This window comes from Rana temporaria, chromosome 2 (genome assembly GCF_905171775.1).
Source record: "Rana temporaria chromosome 2, aRanTem1.1, whole genome shotgun sequence".
Classification (NCBI taxonomy): domain Eukaryota; kingdom Metazoa; phylum Chordata; class Amphibia; order Anura; family Ranidae; genus Rana; species Rana temporaria.
In genome coordinates this window covers 111,820,371-111,843,139 of record NC_053490.1, presented here as the reverse complement: position 1 = coordinate 111,843,139, position 22,769 = coordinate 111,820,371, and the positions used below count along the sequence as shown (strand labels likewise).

The window sequence follows — 22,769 nt, the reverse complement described above, 5'->3', positions numbered from 1 at the left end:
AGAGGCAATCGGATTTACCCCAGATCAATTTTACCTACTAATCTTAGTACTTAGTTATATTCTGTACATTTAGGAAAGAATCCAGGCCCTTCTTAAAGCAATCTACTGAGCTGGCCAGAACCACCTCTGGAGGGAGTCTGTTCCACATTTTCACAGCTCTTACTGTGAAAAAACCTTTCCGTATTTGGAGGTGAAATCTCTTTTCCTCTAGACGTAAAGAGTGCCCCCTTGTCCTCAGTGTTGACCGTAAAGTGAATAACTCAACACCAAGTTCACTGTATGGACCTCTTATATATTTGTACATGTTGATCATATCCCCCCTTATTCTCCTCTTCTCAAGATTCTTCTAATCTTTCCTCATAGCTGAGCTCCTCCATGCCTCTTATCAGTTTGGTTTCCCTTCTCTGCACTTTCTCCAGTTCTCCGATGTCCTTTTTGAGAACTGGTGCCCAAAACTGAACTGCATATTCCAGATGAGGTCTTACTAATGATTTGTACAGGGGCAAAATTATATCTCTGTCTCTGGAGTCCATACCTCTCTTAATACAAGAAAGGACTTTGCTCGCTTTGGAAACCGCAGCTTGGCATTGCATGCCATTATTGAGCTTATGATCAACTAAAACCCCCAGATCCTTCTCCACTACAGATCCCCCCAGTTGTACTCCCCCTAGTATGTATGATGCATGCATATTCTTAGCCCCCAAGTGCATAACTTTACATTTATCTACATTAAACCTCATCTGCCACTTAGTCGCCCAATTAGACAGAGCATTGAGGTCGGCTTGTAAATTGGAGACATCCTGCAAGGACGTTATTCCACTGCATAGCTTGGTGTCATCTGCAAAGACAGAAATGTTACTTTTGATCTCAGACCCAATATCATTTATAAATATATTGAAAAGTAAGGGTCCCAGCACTGAACCTTGGGGTACACCACTGATAACATTGGACCATTCAGAGTAAGAATCATTAACCACGACTCTCTGAATTCTGTCTTTCAGCCAGTTTTCTATCCATTTACAAACTGATATATCCAATCCTGTAGACCTTACCTTACACATGAGCCGTGTGTGCGGAACTGTATCGAACGCTTTTGCAAAATCCAAATATATCACGTCCACAGCCACTCCTCTGTCCAGGGTTTTACTTACCTCTTCATAAAAGGAAATCAGGTTTGTCTGACAACTTCTGTCTTTCATTAATTCCATGTTGTCTGCTGCTCAAATAGTTTTTTTCCAGCAAGAACTCATCTATGTGGTCTTTTATTAAACGTTCCAGTATCTTCCCAACTATAGAAGTTAAACTAACAGGTCTATAGTTACTTGGTAAAGACTTTGTTCCCTTTTTAAATATGGGCACCACATTGGCCCTGCGCCAATCCAGTGGTACTATTCCTGTCTTTAATGAGTCCCTAAATATTAGATACAGTGGCTTTGAAATGACAGAGCTCAACTCACCTAGGATCCGTGGATGGATGCCATCAGGTCCAGGTGCTTTATCCACCTTTATTCTGTCTAAATATTTCTGGACCATATCACTTTTGAGCCATTGTGGATTTGGGGCTGTGTCACTCCCACCCCCATTTTGGACATGAGCTCCCCCATGCTCCATTGTATACACAGAGCTGAAGAAAACATTTAATAAATTTGCCTTCTCTTTGTCCCCAGTCACCCACTCTAGATTATTTTGTAAGGGGCCTACATGCTCAGACTTCACCTTTTTACTATTAATATATTTAAATCATTTTTTGGGGTTTGTCCTACTATCTTTTGCAATCTGTCGTTCGTTTTGAATTTTTGCATCCTTGATTTCCTTTTTGCATATCCTGTTATATTCTTTGTAACATTTAAACAACACTAGTGTTCCTTCATTTTTATATTTTTTAAAAGCTACTTTCTTATTGTTTATAGCTTTTTTAACTTTGACCGTGAGCCACATAGGTTTTATTTTTAGCCTTTTAAACTTATTGCCCATGGGAACATACTTTGCAGTGAGGTTCCACACAGTCTTTTTGAAGAAATCCCATTTCTGTTCTGTGTTCAGCTGTGCCAATAGTCCCTCCCAGTCCAAGTCCTGGTGAGCAGCCCTCATCCTTGGAAAATTTGCTCTCTTAAAATTTAGTGTTTTAATATTTCCTGTATGTATTTCTTGCTTATAGTTAACATTAAATGAAATCATGTTATGATCACTGCTACCCAGGTGTTCCTTTATCTGAACATTAGTAATAAGCTCTGCATGGTTTGAGATTATCAGGTCCAACAGGGCATCATTCCTAGTTGGGGCCTCAATAAACTGCACCATAAAATTGTCCTGCAATAGGTTTTTAAATTTTTGTCCTTTAACTGTCCCAGAAGTGCCATTAATCCAGTAAATTTCTGGGTAGTTAAAATCCCCCATTATTATCACCGTCCCAGACCTTGCAGCCCTTTCCATCTGTGCAAGGAGCTGAGTCTCCACCTCCTCATTAACATTGGGTGGTTTATAACAAACTCCAATGATTAATTTTGAACTACGCACATCTGTATGCAGTTCCACCCATAATGCTTTAGCCTCATCACACTCTCCATCAACCAGGTTCTCTTTCACGCTTGCTTTGAGGTCACTTCTCACATAGAGACAGACCCCTCCACCTTTCCTTTTTACCCTGTCTTTCCGAAAGAGAGCATAGCCAGGAATATTAATAGCCCAGTCATGTGAGGATTGAAGCCAAGTTTCAGCAATACCGATTACATCATAGCTCTCCTCATGCACCAGAGCTTCCAGCTCACCTGTTTTGCTTGGCAGACTTCTGGCATTGGTGAACAAACACTTAAATGTATTGTTACATTTTTCTCTGGTGTTTTTCATATAATTTATAGTAGTACAAATGGCACTATTATTTCCAATGGCTGTTTGCAACATGGGAACTTTCTTGTCACCTGCCATAACCCTCCCCCATCTATCCCCATTCCACTCTCCATTAATGTCTGACCACTAACTGACCTGTCTGATCGATGTAATTCTAATTCACCCTCCCCCTCAATCCTAGTTTAAATACTCCTCCAGCATTCCCATAAACCTCTCCCCCAGCACAGCAGACCCCCTTCCATTCAAGTGCAAACCGTCTTTAGCATATAGGTTGCACCCCAATGAAAAGTCAGCCCAGTGCTCTAGAAACCCAAATCCCTCCTTCCTACACCAGGTCTTTAGCCATGCATTCAGCTCTCTAATCTCCCCCTGCCTTTCCTGTGTTGCGCACGGCACAGGCAATATTTCAGAGAATATCACCTTGGAGGTCCTTCCCTTCATCTTGCAGCCAAGTTCTTTAAATTGATTCTTAAGGAGCCTCCACCTTCCATGTATACTGTCATTGGTTCCAACGTGGACCAAGACAGCTGGGTCATGCCCAGCCCCTCCCAGTAATTTATCCACCCGGTCCACCACATGCCGAACCCTGGCACCAGGGAGACAGCAAACCATTCGGTTGAAGCGATCCTGGCGACAAATTATTCTATCAGTCCTTCTGATTATAGAATCCCCTATTACCACCAACTGTCTAGGCCTACCTGCACTCCCCTCCCCACCTCTACTAGATGGGTTGCTCTCCCGGCTGTTAGGGGTAGCAGTAACATCTAGGGCTGCCACCTATGTGTTTGCCACCTCCACATCATCACCCAACGTGGCAAATTTGTTTTGATGCACAAATACAGGACTGGCCTTCCCTTTCTTCACGCCCCTTCCACTCCCTCTAACTGCATTAACCCATCTCCCTATCTGATAATCCTGACTTTCCCCTCCACCCTCCACATCAACCTTACTGACCACTTGCTCAGCGAGCAGAGGACCCCTTTCAAGGTTGTCATTTCTACCCAGTGTTGCAACTTGCTCCTCCAGATCTCTAATACGAGCTTCCAGAAGGGCAACCTGCTCACATCTGTCACAGCGGTATCCATCTTGGAGCTGTTGCACCAATTTTGCATACATGTGACACACTGTGCACTGAGCAAAACCTTCAACCCTGCTAGCACTCATTTCCCAGTTACAATATAATTACTTGTATGAAGATTAAGATAATACTTACAGTTTTAGAAGACTCCTGTCTTAACTCTTGTTTTAAACTCCTGGTTTTTAACTCTTCCACTTGTAATCAAAAATGCCACTTCTGATCAGAAATTCCACACCAGATCTCAGCAAGGAGCCAGCTCTTATGGAGTTTTTACAGACACTTATATACTCACCTGTTAACAATTAGACACTCCCCTGTTAACAATTAAACACTCCCCTTAATTAGCAGAAAGGAAAAAAAAGCTGTTTAAAAAGTGTCAGAGAAAAAAAGACAAACAATTGAACACTTGCAGCAGAAACAGTTAAAAGCAGCTAAAAGCAAATCCTGGTTTTTAACTCTTCCACTTGTAATCAAAAATGCCACTTCTGATCAGAAATTCCACACCAGATCTCAGCAAGGAGCCAGGGTGGTGCACATGAGAACAGTCCCAGTAAAGTCTGCAAGAAGTAAACAATGCTCCTAGTTAGATGGCCAGGCTCTATGTGGCCAGTCTCTGCTAGCAGCCAGAGGTTAATGGCAGCAGTGTCCACCAGTCCAAGTGATACTGCAACAGGGTTCTCACTGTTCATATGTCAGCTCACTTTTGGATCTGCCTGGAGTGACTGTGATCCCTTTCATGCGGCCACATATTTATGGCAAGTTGTTGTGCAGTCCCTAGACTGTCATAGTAAAGTTTCTTTCCCAAACTTCATCTCCCATGATTCAATGCCCCCAACCATCAACCATCTTGAGCTCCTTCTGCTTGTCAACTCCCCTTGGTGGATGTAGGCCAGGTGAGATTAACCCATTCAGCTCCATTGGGAGCTCTGAGAGCAGTGCAGCACAGTGTCTTAAATCACTCTCTGTCTCTAGCCAAGAACATTTAGTTATACTTTCAAATTATGTCAAAAATAATTAGGGCGGGAATGTTTTATTCCATTTGGAAGTTGGTGCAATTACAGAAGTCATTGCTTAGTCGTAAGATTACAAAGGTGGGATTAGCAAACTATTCAAATCTCTTTGATCCACTTCCTTCCTTATATCATGCAATGTTTGCGCAGTATGTTTATAATCCGCTTTTTTATGTGTATTAAACGCTAGCAGACTGTTACACTAACACAGAGACGGATGTTTGACTTTGAAAACCTTTACAAAGAAAAAAAGTCATTTATTTCTCTACAGCTGCACTATTCAGAAATTGTATCTGGTATGTTTTACCTTTATTGAGGTTCTCAAAAGGAAAAAGGAGAACTGTTAATAGTCTGGATTTTGCTAAAAAGGCTTAAATGTTTTACTTAACGAACGGCTACAAAAAAATCTATGGTTCAGCACGTGTCAACAGGTCTTGGTGACTTGTTCCTCTTCAACATCCATGCCAGTTTTTTAGGTTCAGATGTACTAGAAAGGAACTGACTAATGATTAGCGGGTAAGAAGGCTTACAATCCAGTGTCATTATTCTGAAATAGATTGTACTGTTCAGCTCTAATGAGGGAACAGTCTGCAAAACTTAAATTTTTTCTTCTGGGTAAAATTCGAATATTTTATGTTCTTTGCAGAATCCTGTGGTGCTAATCAGAATGCTAATCTGCTATTGTGTTAATAAATTGAGGTGTCGTCATATAATTTCTCTCCTTTGTGGGACATTATACTAATGTGATAATGGGAGTTTGCAGAATCATTTTTAACTCATCTATTATCTGCCACACAGTGTCTCATTTGTAGGGAGCACCGAGAAACAATAAAAACATAAAAGGAACCTGTCATGGAGGTGATAAAAGACTCAATGTATGTACTTGTTTCTCCCAACACAACAACTACTGCTGTCAAGCAAGATAGATTTCAAGCAGGAAAATCAAGTACTGTATCAAACCTTCATTAGACTAGGACCATTTTTTTTAAAGAAAGGTGCCTTAACAAAAGGGGCAACATAGAAACAGTCAACTCTCAAATAATGTTATAGATCATCCCTACTGGGTAAGCCCCAATATAATATGTTATATTGGTTATTTACATAATATAATGAGTTATATGCACTCACCGGCCACTTTATTAGGTGCACCTTTCTAGTACAGAGTTGGACACCCTTTTGCCTTCAGAACTGCCTTAAAGGGTTTGTAAAGGATTTTCTTTTATCTTAATAGCTTCCTTTACCTTAATGCAGTGCTGTTTTCATGTCCTCATTGTTAGTTTTTGCTCTCAAGTTGCTCTGATCTCCACACTTCCTGGTTGTCTGTTTCCTGATAACCACAGTACTGGGAGCTTTCTCTCTGTGGTCACTAATCAAGGAGGTGTGATTACTGTGTGTCTAAAACCCCTCAGCACCATTCAGTTTCGTTTTCCAAACCACCACTGCCCTGTATTGGCTCTGTGGCTCTGTACAGCAGAGAAGCAGGAAACAGCATGCAAAAACGAAACTAGAAACTACAGGTACATTATATGATTGATTTTTAACTATTTTTAATCGTTTTTAAAAGGAATCAGTTCACTATTATGTCTCTATACCCTGTAAACAGTCATTTCAGCAAAAAATGTTTTTTTATTTACAACTCGTTTAACCACTTCCGGACCGCCGCACGCTGCTATACGAAGAGGGATATCTTTGTTATGGCAGCAGCTAACTGCAATTCAATTGGCAGACTCTGAGACTTCAATAGGACAGCCATGCAGGGAAAGGCAGCCAGCAAGATGCCACATCTGCATGTGCTGTCTCCTATGGCAATAGTCTTCTTTAACAGTTCCTTTCACTTCCACTACAATTTCTCCTTGTAGTTCTTCAGCCCACTGAGCTCCCGGTCTCTTACTAGACCCACTGCTTAACTCACACTGAATCCCTTGAGCTCCTCCAATCTTCACGGTGGTATCTTCCTCAAGCGTCACCTCTGCCTCTCTGCTGGGTCCCTAGCTTGGCACTCAAGATACCTCTTAAGCTTCAGCCCCACTGGCCTGCTCAGTCCTTGGCTTGACACACAAGGCAGCTCTGCAAGCGTCACCTCTGCTGGCTGGGTCCCTGGCTCAATGCCCACTGAAGTTTCTCAATTCGTCACCGGTTCGTGAGAATACTGCTCCGGTACTTATTCACTGTGGTACCTGGTAATAAGGTGGTTGGTCCCTAATGGTGACAGCTTCCCTTCTACCGCCGACCACGACAGGTTCTCTGCCCGGCAGAACCGTGACTTTTGTTGGAGTGTAAGCCGCACTCCCAACCCTTTGCTGCTCTCCTGCTTCTGTATAGGCCCTCAATCAGCCTAGCAGCCAGATGTGCCCGGGATAGGCCCAATCTCTGGCCTAGCAGCCCGAGGCTGTACAACACATGTCCACCCAGACAGCCGTCAAGGTGGCACAAAACATAGATCACCTGACTCCACCCGAATATATAGGCTCTCCCAGCAGGCCAAGGAATTCAAGAAAACCCCTTCCCATTGGCTGAGATACCCCATATACCCATAACTTGATCTTGCGTTGCCCTTCTCATATCTAGTACCACCAAGTACCCAGCCACCTAGTGGTAAGAGAGAAAAGTGCAACAAGGCCAAACTTAGGGAGAAATCAATAGATCTCTAACAATCAATCAGGATAACTATTCCTGGCAAGTAAATTTGTGAGGAGCAACCCTGTTCAAACTTCAGGGTGCTACATATATATATAATACAACATTTCAATGCTAACCTAAATATAACCTTGTGAATATTGTGAAACTGTCAACCTGTATTCAAAAGCCTCACTGTTAAATGGAAACAAAACAATCTGACCTACAACTAGACTTTTATGTTATGTAGCCAAGAATAAGATTACCCAGAATCCATGTCCATCAAATACGTTTCTATATGTGTGAAGAATGATGTTATAACCGAAACATAGAACGTTAATGGTGATTAAACTTGTAATATGCGGATAGATTGTAGATTGTCAGGGTGAGTAATTGAGTAGTAAAAATGAATGCGGTGATGTTTCAGTCCGAAGACATTGTATTATTCACTCTTTTAGCTCTCTAGCTTTTTTAACTCACAGTAATTCTTTGATTTACTCTGAACTTAGTTCCCAATTATTTTGTTAATTTTCGAAAGAAAATTTCTCATGGCGAGCAGGTTCATGATCCCGCTCTAAATTATATAACAACCAAGATATTGTAAATAAAATAATTTCAGCCACAAAATGAAAGATTTTTTCAGCACTTCACATTACTCTGAAGAACAACTCTGCTAAATACTATTTTCCAACCTGGAGATAATATAAACACCCTTTTCCCTTCAAAGATGTTTGGCAAGGAAAATAATCATTACAGTAGCTCCGATTTTAACATATGCTTAAAGCGGAGGTTCACCCTAAAACTTTTTTTTTTTTATGTACCATCCCATCCAGCATACTTGCGTCAGCAATAGTATGTTTTTTTTTTTTCCGCGGCTGTATTTACCGTTTAATCGCTCACTTTCGTTTCAGACTCCAGCGGGGAAATAGGCGTTCCTATGAAGAAAATAGCCGAAAATAGCCGAAATAGGACTCGGATATATATGGTGCCTGCGCAGTCTGCTCCTAGTCTGTGCGCAGGCGCCGTATAGCGCCGTGAAGAGCCGAGTCCTACTCCGGCTATTTTCGTAACGCGTGACGCACCATAGCCGGACGTCAATCATGTTCCCCTCTTCATTGGAACGCCTACTCGCCGCGGGAGTCTGAAACGAAAGTGAGCTATAAAACGGTAAAAACAGCGGCGAAAAAAAAAAAAAAAAAACATACTATTGCTGACGCAAGTATGCTGGATGGGATGGTACATAGATGTTTTTTAGGGTGAACCTCCGCTTTAATTATAATGCTGCTTGATCGTTAAAGCCACGCTAAACTCTGGTTTAAAATATTTAGATTCAAGTACTGTATGTTTCTTAAGGCTACTCTCAGGTCCTAAAAAGCTACAAATAGCACCTGTAAAGCGCCAGAAAAACGCCTCCCCTGCAGCCCCAGTGCTTTCACACTGGGGCAGTGCGCTTGCAGGACATTAGAAAAAGTCCTGCAAGCAGCATCTTTCAGGTGGTGGAGGAGAGGAGTATACACCGCTCCTCCACCACCCCTGCCATTGAAATCAATGGACACTGCTGCCGAAGTGCTTCGGCAGTGGCCCTTTGCGGGTGCTTTTAACCCTTTATTCGCCCGCTAGCAGGGGGTTAAAAGCGCCCCACTAGCGGTCAAAAAGCACCGCTATAACAGCAGTAAAGCGTCGCTAAAATTTGTGGCGCTTTACCAGTAATGCCCCTCCACCCCAGTGTGAAAGTAGCCTAATATAAACCCTTCACTCCTAGCCTCCTCCAAAGTGCCAAATTCCTTATTTTTTGTTGCTACTATGATCCTGTTGAAGGGTGGCTACAATCATTCCCCGTGGTCCCACTGTATTTATAATATAGCCATCCTCTCTTGCTTGGTCCTGAGATGGATTATAGATTAGGGGTGTGTATAGGGTTGCCACCTTTTCTTCAAGCCAAACCAGAAACACTTTTGCAGCATAGGGCAATTTATTACTTTTTTGTTGTTGCAGTAAACACTATAAGATTATAAAAGACCTTGGATACATTTGGGTGGCCCAAGGAGAGTAGTAATGTAGCGCACAGAGCGTGCCTTGGCAAACAGTGGGTGTGGCCAAATTGCTCTTGCTGACATCACCCCACCCTTTAGTCAAACCTGTACCCAAACAGTTGCCCGCAGCTCCCGGACAGCAACAGATTTGTATATGACTATCTTGGTTAATTGGGGAGCCACAGCCTGGTTTGAATACTGTGTTTGGGTTTCAGGTGGACTGAAACCCAGACACATGATTCAAAACCCGAACTGTCCAAGTGAATCCTGGACAGGTGGCAACCCTAGGTGTGTAGTGTGCATAGAGCTGTGTTCATGGCCACAAATATTGTGCCCTGCTCATTCCAAACCTAAGGGGAAATGGTTTGGGAGCTCACAGTGGGCTTTACAGAAAAACAAATAGGAAACTATTTCATGAAATATAGATTACAGTGCCATTAAGTGGTGGATGTATATGGATTAATTATGGCGAATAAGGATACCATTTAGTGTCATTTTAACTTAAAGTGGAGTTCCACCCATATATATAACATTACATCAGTAGTTTTAAAAAAATGTCATTAGTCCTTTACAAATTTTTTTTTTTTGATGCCTTCAAAGTGTTGTTGCTAGGCAGAATAGTTAATCTTCCCACTTCCTGCACCTAGGTGCTTAATGCTTCCTAACCTACACCGCACAGACTCCTGGGAATGTAGTGGGTGTAACTTTCCAGGAGTCTGTGCACTCCCCAGTCTCAAAGAATCATGTGACTTGGACAGCACAGGTGCTGAAACCTGATCTGACACTGCTTGTGCAGCACTGAGCATGTGCGAGATCTGCAAGGCTGAAACCCAGGAAGTCATACAGTCTGGCTTCATGATGCCCACACTTAAGATGGCCCCAGTCAATTTCTATTTTATAAAGTGTCTAAATGCTGTAACAACCTAACAAAACAGACCTTAGTTTACAGACTAACTTTACTAGAATACATTAAGCTTGTGTATTACAGGGGTATTTATATTTAAAAAGTGAAATTGTGGCCGGAACTCCGCTTTAAAGCAGAGGTGATGTGTGGATGGGAGCAACCAGCATTGTCAAATGCTCTGCTAAAGTGCTGTGAGGAGGACTGAGATCCCCAGATCTGGGTAATCTATGAACATTGCCAAGATTTTAACAAATTTTGAGACCTACCTTTTGTTATTCTATAGAAATAGCTGTTTGTTTGTCTGTGTCCATTTGCAAAGCGAATGTGAATGGGAGTGATTTCAAAATTATCACTCAGCTGCTGTAGACTATCAAATTTTTATCGTACGTGAACTAAACATCGATTTTCATATAATTAGTACGGTTTTCGTCCGTAAAAAAATCAAAAGAGCAAGACTACGCATGATCAGAAACAAAATAATACATACATAATTATTCAACAAATTATGTCACTTCCGAAGTTGAATTCTGTCGTACGAGAATTTTCGTAATATATTGCAGCTTACCAGTCTTTGGATGCGGTGGTTGCAATAGTTTATTTCCTATTCAGGCTTCTTTCATTTAATTTCACCTGCTGTTTCTGTTAATAACATAAGTCCTTTCCTGCAGTGACAACACTCACTTACTATCATTTATCTATGGAGGTGTAAGCAACACAATTCCTTTCCTGGATTGACAAAATTCACTTACTATCCTGTATCTATTGAGGAGCAATGTTGTCACCATAGGACAGAACTACAGAACACCTTCCCCTCTTTTTTAAATAACATAGGGATAAGGTTTTCTATAGTCCACAGAGAAAGAAAAGGAAAGTGTAGAACAATGATAACTGGTAAGTGTACAGCACAGACAGAAAGAACATAAAGTTATCCATACCTCCCAACTTTTTGAGATGGGAACGCGGGACACCTATTAGCAAAAGTATGTAGACATAGGACACACACCCTGCCACACCCCTCAAAGAAGAATTACACAATTTTTTTTTAGTTAAACCCGCAAGTGCTTTTTTTTACTACTACTATTTCTTTATATTGGCTGGTGGTATTTACAAATGCAGCAAATTAGAAATTGGATGAAAAGTTTAGCAATGGGAAACACTTTTTGAAAGATAAAAAGTGCATTTTATATACAAATATATAGATCAGACCAAAACAAGGGACAAATGAGGAGGAAAGAGGAACAGAGGGACCGTCCCTCGAAATCAGGGAGAGATATGTGTTATCAGTTCATTGTTTTCAGCTTGGATCAGCATGTATTTTTTCCACTTATTAAGCAGACATAACAAAACAATTTAAATGGTAAATTGCGAGGAGTTCATTGTTAGGATTTACATACACTTTATATTTCTCACAACTGTACCCAGTATTTCAGTATGAAAAAAAAGGTTAAAGGGAAGTATATTGTGCTCTCACAGATTGCAGTGCAGATCCTGTCCGTCAGGAATGCAAACCAAACACATCTACCCTCCTATCTGATCACTCATCTGTCTTGCATAGTCAATGGAAGTAGACATCTTCAATGAGTTTTATTGGTATTCCCATATCTTCCAACCTACTAAAGGACTATACAGCAAGTGCCACTGATATCTATTGTTGCCAGTAATGTTTTTAATGTATTTTTTATTTTACTTTCTAATAAAAAGGGTTCAAATCACCTGTTGGCGGGTGTAGTTCCTACTCCATTTAACAGGTGGTGCCTTGCCACCTTGGGGAAGGAGTGGAATCCTAAGGCTCCATGCACACTGGAGCTAATAAACTGCAGTTTATTGGAGTTTGGGCGTTTTTTTTAAAAGCCCATAAACTCCACTCTATGTTAGCCTATGTGTCCATGCACACATGGAAGTTTTTCAGCTTTAATGAGCAGTGGAGTTTATCGCGTTCAAAGTGACGTTTTTTTACGTTTTTTTACTTAAAAAAACAGCGATAAACCACTAATTAACGCTCACCATAGTTTTTTTGCGTTTTTGATCCATTGAAAAAAAAGAAAAGAAAACGTTAAAATACGCTGAAAAACGCTAATAAACGCTATTACAAAAGCGTTAAGAAACACTGAAAGACTCCCTACAAAGCTACTGGCGTTTTTTAACATTATTTTAGCGTCCAGTGTGCATGAATGAATGACTTGTATAGCGCTACACATGCGAACTGAATCGCCTCTGGGCGCTTTTCCAGCCAGTGTCTGCTTGGCTGGTGCGGTCATTTTACTCCGTAGGATCTCGACACGCTAGGGACACACAGTCATACACACAGATATACATATATATACTGGGCCAATTTTGGACAAGATCCAATTTACCTACCAGCATGTCTTTGGAGTGTGGGAGGAAACCAGGTAGAGCTCCACGTCCTGTCAGGGAGAGAGGAGACCGATCTGTGTCCCTTGTACATAGGGACACAGCATTGGTCACCTCCCCCAGTCAGTCCCCTCCCCCCACACAGTTACAAACACACCCAGGGAATACATTTAACCCCTTCCTCACCCCCTAGGGTTAACCCCTTCCCTGCCAGTCACATTTATACAGTAATTAGTGCATTTTTATAGCACTGATCGCTGTATAAATGTGAATGGTCCCAAAATTGTGTCAAAAATGTCCGATATGTCCGCCGCAATATCGCAGGACTGACAAAAAAAATCGCATTACTAGTAAAAAAAAAAAAATCATAAATCTTTCCCCTATTTCCCCTATTTTGTAGGCGCAATAACTTTTGTGCAAACCAATCAATATACGCTTATTGCAATTTATTTTAACAAAAATATGTAGAAGAATACGTTTTGGCCTAAACTGAGGAAACAAATATAAAAAAAAAAATGGGGATATTATTATAACAAAAAGTAAAAAATTTTGTTTTTTTTTTCAAAATTTTCTGTCTTTTTTTGTATATAGCGCAAAAAGTAAAAACCGCAGAGGTGATCAAATACCACCAAAAGAAAGCTCTATTTGTGGGAAAAAAACTTTAAAAATATAATTTGGGTACAGTGTTGTATGACTGCGCAATTGTCATTCAAACTGCGTCAGCGCTGAAAGCTGAAAATTGGTCTGGGCACGAAGGGGGTTTAAGTGCCCAGTAATGAAGTGGTTAAGAAGTATTATTTTACAAAACAAAGCACTGCATATTATTGTACTGAGGACTCAGTAATGCAAAGGGATATTTTGGGCAAATGTCATTAAGCCCTGGTTCACACTGGGTACGATTTGGAGCGATTTGAGATGCGATTTGACATGTCAAATCGCATCTCAAATCGGCGGCAATTGTCGGCAATGGCACTGTCCTAATCACTGCGACGCCGCATATGCGATTTCAAAAAGTAGTTCCTGTACTTCTTTTTGTGATTTTGGCCCGCAATTTACATTAAATTGCGGCCGAAATCGCGGCAAAATCGCAGCTGCGAAATCGTGGTAAAATTGCGCATTTTACCGCGATTTTGAATTCGCAGCAGTGTGAACCTAGGCTTAAGGTTGACTAACCCATTAAATAAGATCTGAAAATCCAAAAACTGAATGAAAATTAGAATATGAAAAATGGCGGTAGGAAACACCTTTAAATGCAGTTTCCTAATGGAGGCTGTTAGTGTGTCCAGGAAGAAACCTCTGTAAACAGACTGACACAAGTTCTTTGAGCCAGGAACATGAAAAGTAGAATTTTATTAATAGAATGAAATTCAAAGTAGAAGAAGAAAGACACAATAGGGATGGGGGACATCAGTACTGGCAGAAAAATTACTGATAACTATAATGGATGGGTAGAGTTGTTTTATGAGCTATAAATCTAATTATTGACAGAGAATCAAATTACTGGTGCTCAGCTCATGTCAGCGCTTGCAGGATTCATTCCCTTTAAAGAAGCATTATAGCTAGTATTGCTGGCAAATACAGACCAACTAATAATGATGTTTTTGTTTTTTACACCTAAAGATCAATTCCAGGTATGGGCATTTTACACATAGCTACATCAGTCCAGCTTGGACAAATGTAACTTTGGGGGTTATTTACGAAAGGCAAATCCACTTTGCACTACAAGTGCAAACTACAAGTGTAAAAATTGCACTGAACCTGCACTTGGAAGTGCAGTTGCTCTAAATCTGAGGGGTAGATCTGAAATGAGGGGAAGCTCTGCTGATTTTATTTTCAAATCATGTGCAAGCTAAAATGCTGTTTTTTATCTTCCTTGCATGTCCCCTTCGGATCTACAGCGACTGCACTTTCAAGTGCACTTTCAGTGCAATTTCAAGTGCACTTTGCACTTGTAGTGCAAAGTGGATTTACCTTTGTAGTGCAAAGTGGATTAGCCTTTAGTAAATAACCCCCTATGTATATAAAATAGTACCTTGGATTACGAGCATAATTAGTTCCAGAAGCATGCTTGTAATCCAAAGCACTTGTATATCAAAGTGAGTTTTTCAATAGGAATAAATGGAAACTCAGATAATTAGTTCAAGTATTACTGCTAGTGTATGCAATATCGCATGTGGCGAGAGGTGCGCCAGAGACACTCGAAAACACTCAGACGCTCGGAGACCACTCAGAGACGCTTGGGAACCGAGTGTCTCCGAGCATCGCCAAGTGTCTCTGGCACCCCCCCCACCTCTGGCCACATGTGGGTACTGCACACCACAGAGGCTTGAATCTTGCTCATCGTGCCAGCGGCTCTGATAGGCTTTCCGAGTACAGCCCTCGTCTCCCGGGTTTGTCTTATCCTCGGAACATACGGGGGGGGGGGGGGGGGGTGCGTTCCTTGGATAAGACTGACGGTCGTCTCAGCCAATCAGGTTCCCCGATTTTGGTTATCGGTAACCTGATTGACTGAAGCGTCACCAAGGCGGGAGAAGACATCGAGGGACGTGGAAGGAGTAAGGTAAGTGCATTTTACAGGGCACAGCGGCGACAATGGGCACCTAGGCGACAAAGGGCACAGTGGCATCAATGGGTACAGTGCTGACAAAGGGCACAGTGGCAAAAAAGGGCACAGTGGTGACAATAGGCACAGTGGCAAAAATGGGCACAGTGGTGACAATGGGCACAGTGGCAACAATTAAAGGGCACAGTGGCAAAAATGGGCACAGTGGTGACAATGGGCACAGTGGCAACAATTAAAGAGCATAGTGACATGCACAGTGGCATCAATGGGCACAGTGGTGAAAATGGGCACAGTGGTGACAATGGGCACAGTGGCAACAATTAAAGGGCACAGTGACATGCACAGTGGCAACAATGAGCACAGTGGCAACAATTAAAGGGCACAGTGGTGAAAATTGGCACAGTGGTGACAATTGAGCGGCACAGTGGCTGTGTTTGATGGCATGGCACAGGGACTGCGTTTGATGGCATGGCACAGTGGTGACAATTGATGGCACCGTGGCTGTGTTTGATGGCATGGCACAGTGGTGACAATTGATGGCACAGTGGCTGCATTTGATGGGCACAGTGAGGCTGCAATTTTTTTTTTTTTTCGGTTGCGCTCCTCCCTCCCTGGCCACCCGTCTGAAAGAGCATTTACATGATTTTCGAACTCCAGACACCTAAATACACAGTTTTGTACCTGCCAAAACATTTGTACTCTTGTTCAGTCTTGCTCTACCTGACAACCGATGTCTGCTCATTATGAGTTTAATTAGATCCTGATTGTCTAACAGTGCGTCTTATCCCTTTCTCTGCCTGATTTCTGGTGTGTGGGTTATTTGGGGAAATTATATGAAGATATGAAAGTTAATTATGTTGTATTTAAAATGCATGTTATGTTTTTGTAATGAATTTGTAGATGAACTAATCGCTATTTTTAAAATTTCACCCTAACTGAAAATCGCTGCAAGCTTTCCTCTCACTGAGCTAAAACATACCACTGCAGACCCCTAAGCAATGTTCTATATTCTATGTGTGTCTGTCTGCTCCTTCAAATGCTAATTTTGTCAGATAAAAATCTAATAGACCCTCCAGCACACCCCACACCCTTTACCATTACATACATTTAGTGCTGGAGGTGCCTGAACTGCGTTCCCCCGCGTTCCCTCTGAAAAAAAGCCCTGCATTTAACACTACCCTCCTCCCCAGACTGACAATGGTGCTGTATGCTGTGCCCCCTGTGATCATTCCTCCAGAGTGGTGTCTCACTAATATAGGAGGTGTGTTAGTGGCCAGATCACCATTCCCTCTGTAAAAACAGAGAGAAAAAAGTAGGGTTGTTACCTCATCCTTTTAAAACGGAACACACATCGATTACATAAAGTAGGTTTTGTGCAGTGGCAGCTGGTGCTCAATTTTTTTTAGGGGGCGCAAACAAACGATTCTGAAAAATACTTACAAAATAAACATAATTTGCAGCCTCACTGTGCATATCAAATGTAGCCACATTGGAAGCTGCCTTCTGTCATCCACTGCCAGTTACAGGCAAGGCAGACTTGATTGAAAATGAGTCTCAAAATTACCGTATTTTCCGGCGTATAAGACGACCCGGCGTATAAGACGACCCCCTAATTTTCCAGGAAAAATTTTGATTTTGGGATATACTCACTGTATAAGACTACCCCCTTCTTACTGTCTTTCTGGAAGCTGAGGGGTAGCCAGAACCGCTGACAGAAACAGGCTTTTTCAAATCTCACTGTGCCATTACATTACATGCCCAGACTGTGCCATTACATTACTCACTGTGCCATTACATTACATGCCCAGACTGTGCCATTACATTACTCACTGTGCCATTACATTACATGCCCAGACTGTGCCATTACATTACATGCCCAGACTGTGCCACTGTGCAATTACATGCCCCCACATTGCCATTGTGCCATTACATGCCCCCACATTGCCATCACTTGCCCCCACTGTGCCTGAACTTGTTGCCCCCCCCAGTGCATTAACACTCACTTTTTTCCCCAGCGCTGACAGTCCCCCATGCTGCGATCGCGATCGTGAATGATTTCAAAGCCGCGCCTTCACTGCAGAGTGTTCTGTGATAGGATGAACAAAAATCTTCCCAGCAGCGCCTCTGTTATGTTTCCCGCCTATCACGGACGTCTTCTCATCTCGTCCGAGGATGAGAAGGCATCTGTGATAGGAGGAACAAAGAACAGAGGCGTTGCTGGGAAGATTTTTGTTCATCCTATCACAGAACACTCTGCAGTGAAGGCGCGGCTTTGAAATCATTCTCGATCGCGATCGCAGCATGGGACACTGTCAGCACTGGGGAAAAAAGTGAGTACTTAGACTGTACCCGGCGTATAAGACGACCCCCGACTTTGGATGCATTTTTTTGCATCCAGAAAGTCGTCTTATACGCCGGAAAATACGGTAAGTCAAATTCATGGCCATTGCACTTGTTGAAAGCGTGGAGCCTGGGGGGGGGGGGGGGGGGGGACTTTGACACTAGCTTCCCATCAAGTGCACTATGGACATTTTCACTTAAGGGTGTACTCACTTTTGTTGCCAGGGGTTTAGAGATTAATGGATGTGTTTTGAGTTATTTTGAGGGGAAAGCAAATTTACACTGTTATACAAGCTGTACACTTACATTATAGAAAAGTGCAATTTCTTCAGTGTTGTCAAATGAAATGATTTGATAAAATATTTACAAAAAATGTGAGGGGTGTACTCACTTTTGTGAGATACTGTACCATAGTGATTCTTCCTGCCTTCCATGTGCCATAGTGATTCTTCCTGTCTTACATATACCATAGTAATTCGTCCTGTCTTCCATGTACCATAGTGATCCTTCCTCCCTTCTAAGTACCATAGCGAACCCCTATTCCTTTATTCCAGGTACCATAGTGATCCCTTCTTCCTGCATTCCATGTACCATAGTGATCCTCCCTTCATGTCTTCCATGTACCATAGTGCTACTTAATTTCCTCTGCGTACCATAGTGATCCTTCCTTCATGCCTTTCATGTACCACAGTGCTACTTCCTTTCTTCTGTGTATCATAGTGATCCTTCCTTCGTGCCTTCCATGAACCATAGTGCTACTTCCTTTCTTCTGTGTACCATAGTGATCCTTCCTTCCTGCCTTCCATGTACCATAGTGCTACTTCCTTTCTTCTGTGTACCATAGTGATCCTTCCTTCCTGCCTTCCATGAACCATAGTGCTACTTCTTTCTTCTGTGTACCATAGTGATCCTTCCTTCCTGCCTTCCATGAACCATAGTGCTACTTCCTTTCTTCTGTGTACCATAGTGATCCTTCCTTCCTGCCTTCCATGAACCATAGTGCTACTTCCTTTATTCTGTGTACCATAGTGATCCTTCCTTCCTGCCTTCCATGAACCATAGTGCTACTTCATTTCTTCTGTGTACCATAGTGATCCTTCCTTCCTGCCTTCCATGAACCATAGTGCTACTTCCTTTCTTCTGTGTACCATAGTGATCCTTCCTTCTTGCCTTCCATGAACCATAATGCTACTTCCTTTCTTCTGTGTACCATAGTGATCCTTCCTTCTATCCTGCCTTCTATGAACCATAGTGCTACTTCCTTTCTTCTGTGTACCATAGTGATCCTTTTTTTCTGCCTTCCATGTACCATAGTGATCCTTCCTTCATTTCTCCATTATACCGTAACCATAGTGATCCTTCATTCCTTCCTTCAATATACCATAGTAATCGTTCCTTTTCTAAAATCTCTCTCCCTAATGGTTGGTTCACACTGGAAAACATTGCAGGAAATGTGCATTCCATGTGCCTTTCCCGCAGTGCACAAAACTATGCTGCCCTTGTGAGACTCACACGGGTGCCATTAATTGTTAATGGCAGCGTTTTTGTGGCCACCAAACCACATGGTACTACAGTATAATGCAGTTTGGTGTGGTACAATTTGAAAAAGTAGTGCTTTGCAAAGTGTCCACATTCACTTGAATGGGTCAGGGTCAGTGGGCAGTAATGCCTGCCAATGCGTCAGGGGATATAATTCCTGCTGCAGCCACAAAGAAAAGCATTGCGGCTGCAGCATATGTACACCCCCAGCTGCTGCCTCTTCAGCTAAAGGGGAGCACTTGACTAGGTTGTAAAACATGTGGTTGAGCCACAGTTTTAGCACCCCTACAACCAGCAGTGTGAAAACCAGCAGTGTGAATGAGCCCTAAGTGTTATGTTGCATATTTCTGACATTTGAGATAAGATTTCCTTCTGATGTTCATTTATTCAAGCAATGCTGCACTGTATACAGCAACTCGGCTCAGCTTCTGTTTAATCATTTCACTTTAAGCCACTCCCACTATTAGGTGCAGCTTGACCATGACCATCATTTGCTACTATGTGCTGCGTGTGTTGCAGTATTTATTTTTTAGCTTCATCCCAGGGTCCTCAGGTCCTTCATAATCTTCTATTTTAAGCTCTCTGTCTGTTTTCAGTGTATACAAAACCAGATGTATTGGAAATATTTTTCTAAATTATTGTGTTGAGTTGTATATGTATCCCTGAGACTCTAGCTTGTGGCACAGCAATCAAAGCATATTTTATAGGCACAAGTAGTTTAACCAAGGCTTTAAACCCTTCCCACTATCATATTTGGCCATGCATGCATTTTGCTGCAATGCGCATAGCAGGTCACTATTTCCCTGATATGTCCCACATTCTCAAGTTCAAAAGTTGGGAGGTATGGAATGGATTCATGAACCTGAAGACAGGTATATGAACCAGGGGAAGGCCCTACAGTATCACTCTCTGTGCTGCACCCCAACACAATTCTAAAGAGTGTCTATGAAGGAAGTTGCAGGAATATTTGAAATGTAGTTGATTACCTTGAGCCCAGAGAAAATAAATATACCGTATATATATTCGAGTATAAGCCAAGTTTTCCATAGACACCCATGTTAAACGTCAGTCTAGTCATGGACACAGTGTGGCATGGGCACAGAGAGGCATGGGCACAGAGAGGCATGGGCACAGTGAGGCATGGGCACAGTGAGGCATGGACAAAATGAGGCATGCATATGGACACAGTGAGGCAAGGTGAGGCATGCAGATGGACACCCTAGGCTTATACTCGAGTCAATACGTTTTCCCAGTTTGTTCTGGTAAAATTAGGTGCCTCGGCTTATATTCTGGTCTGATTATACTCGAGTATATACAGTAACTTGCTATTTTTTTGTTGCAGCAAAATGTGTTACTGGCATGTGACATGTTGCCTTCCTCTGTAGTAAGGAAATTTCTTGGACTCCCTTGTGACGTCATTAGGACATTGTAGGTGTAATAAAGTTGGGCTTCCCCAGTTACCCCTTTGACTGCTGTCGGGGGCAGAAAAGCCAAGAATTTACACCTTTTTTAATGATCTATCTGCTTGTTAAAATAAGAATCATGTTAACTGGTAAAGAAGTCCAAAGAACAACTAAGTTTATTATTGGACGTTATACCATGTTAATGAAAAACGACATCTGCTTATAAAAGAAGTGATTGATATAGCAATGCCTCGTACACACGATCCGATTATCGAATGATAAAAATCTCTTTCGGATTGATCGTTCGATAATCTGATCGTTAGTATACAGCTTTCGACAGCCGATCACAAAGTCCGTCCAACAAAATCCGAAGGGACAAACAGGAAAACTTTGCTCGGACGACAGCCCATCGTACGTCAGTCATTTAATCAGTACAGTATGTGTCCTCTAAAAATCCATAGACGAACACCACGCATGATCGGAAACACGAAAATAAACCAGAAGGACGCAGGGGTCACACATATTTGACATCATTACAGATAGGTAGCTACGCACACTGGAAGTTTTTTCCAGAATCGTACAACAAAAAGCTTACTTTTCGTAGAGCACATTTTGCACTGTTGTATACGTTATTTTTTTTTTGCAACAAAATACGAACAATACGTTGTGCGATAATCGTATCGTGTGTACGCGGCATTAGTGTTTCCTGCAAACATATTATTTTAGCCTGGAATTTACGGATAACTGAGAATATTTACCTGTTCTAAATCTCCCTAAATGATGCAACAGGTTAATTGTGATTAGGAAGGAGTGACGTGCGTTGCAAGATAATTTTAAACTGTAAGCGTTAAATAGACAGATTGGGGTGGAAATACATTTTCACTAGTAATGTTCTGAGCTGATTAAATGAAATGATGTCTTGGCTGAATGAATGAGTCACCACCAGGCACAGATGGATTATGTTACCCACTGACGTCATGCTTTACTAGTGATGATCCCATTTCGGGGAACCTGCTATATAGGAAATGTGAGCTTGGCTGAGTTGATCTTTTCTGCTTTTTGTCTCTCTGCCATGCATGAAGACAGAGATCAAAGATCTTTTGTACGAGTTCGCCAAGCAAGTAAACATAATATATGAGATCTCATCAACTTCCACTGAAAAGCTCTTCCATAAATAGCTGTTTGTATGCACCGAGAACCATACGTCTTCTCATGGCTGCTGTAACCAAGGTTGATTTAATTCATGTTAAATGTGTTTTTAACATTAAGGGCTCATGCACACAGCTGTAAGGGGTCCATACAGCATCGTGAGCATGCATAAACACTTTCCCAGAACCCTTTACTGCTTCCACAGCCACCTATAGACATCAATTTAATGATGAGAACAATAGTAGGCTTCTCCTTATTGACTTCTCCATTGTGCTCCAACTACACAAAAACGATACCACAAATAATACATCAGTAGAACAAAACCATTTTAGCTGCTCCTTTGAGTGTGATAAACACTGTGAACTAACAAAAAACACAAAAGGTAAGGCACTTCACATCCTTAACAACAATAGTAAAGTAATAGTAAAATAAAATCGCTTCTCGGGCCTTTTGGCTAAGATCAAGTGTAGTATCTGTTCTTATCAGTTGCCAATAGGTGGTGCTAAGCTGACTGTCCCCGGTACCCTGTGGCAGGGGGAAAGGGATGGCAGTCGGCGGACGCTAAGCCTGTTGGCGTGGAGGTGGAAGCCTTCTGATCGGGACAGAGAGGCATGAGGTCGAAGCCAAGAGGCCGGGTCCCTGGCCGTTGGCCTGGATTTGGTGGTATCTGCCCCAGTCAGTTGTTCTGGAGGGAACCTCTACTTCTCCTTTAACCGGGAAGGAGCGGGTAGTACTTCCAGAATGTGATTAGGTGGGAGAGTTAGGGGTTGTGGGTGGAGTCTGCGTCAGTAGGCTCTCCCCAACCTCTTCTCCCACCTTCCTGGCTGGGAAGGGTGCTGCCGGTCCGGACCGGGGGCTAGGGACCGTTGAAAAGCCCGTGGAGATTGTGCCCCTGGAGTGGCAGTCCAGGGGTGCCATACATTGCACGAGTGTTT

General features: G+C 42.2%; 1 protein-coding gene and 1 pseudogene across 1 annotated transcript in view; both read left to right on the top strand.

Annotated features, from left to right (window-relative positions):
* The window catches only part of PPP1R1A (protein phosphatase 1 regulatory inhibitor subunit 1A), a 264,337-nt gene that overhangs the window by 72,872 nt on the left and 168,696 nt on the right, over positions 1 to 22,769 (top strand). The window lies entirely within an intron of this gene.
* Positions 22,268 to 22,399, top strand: LOC120929976 (annotated as a pseudogene).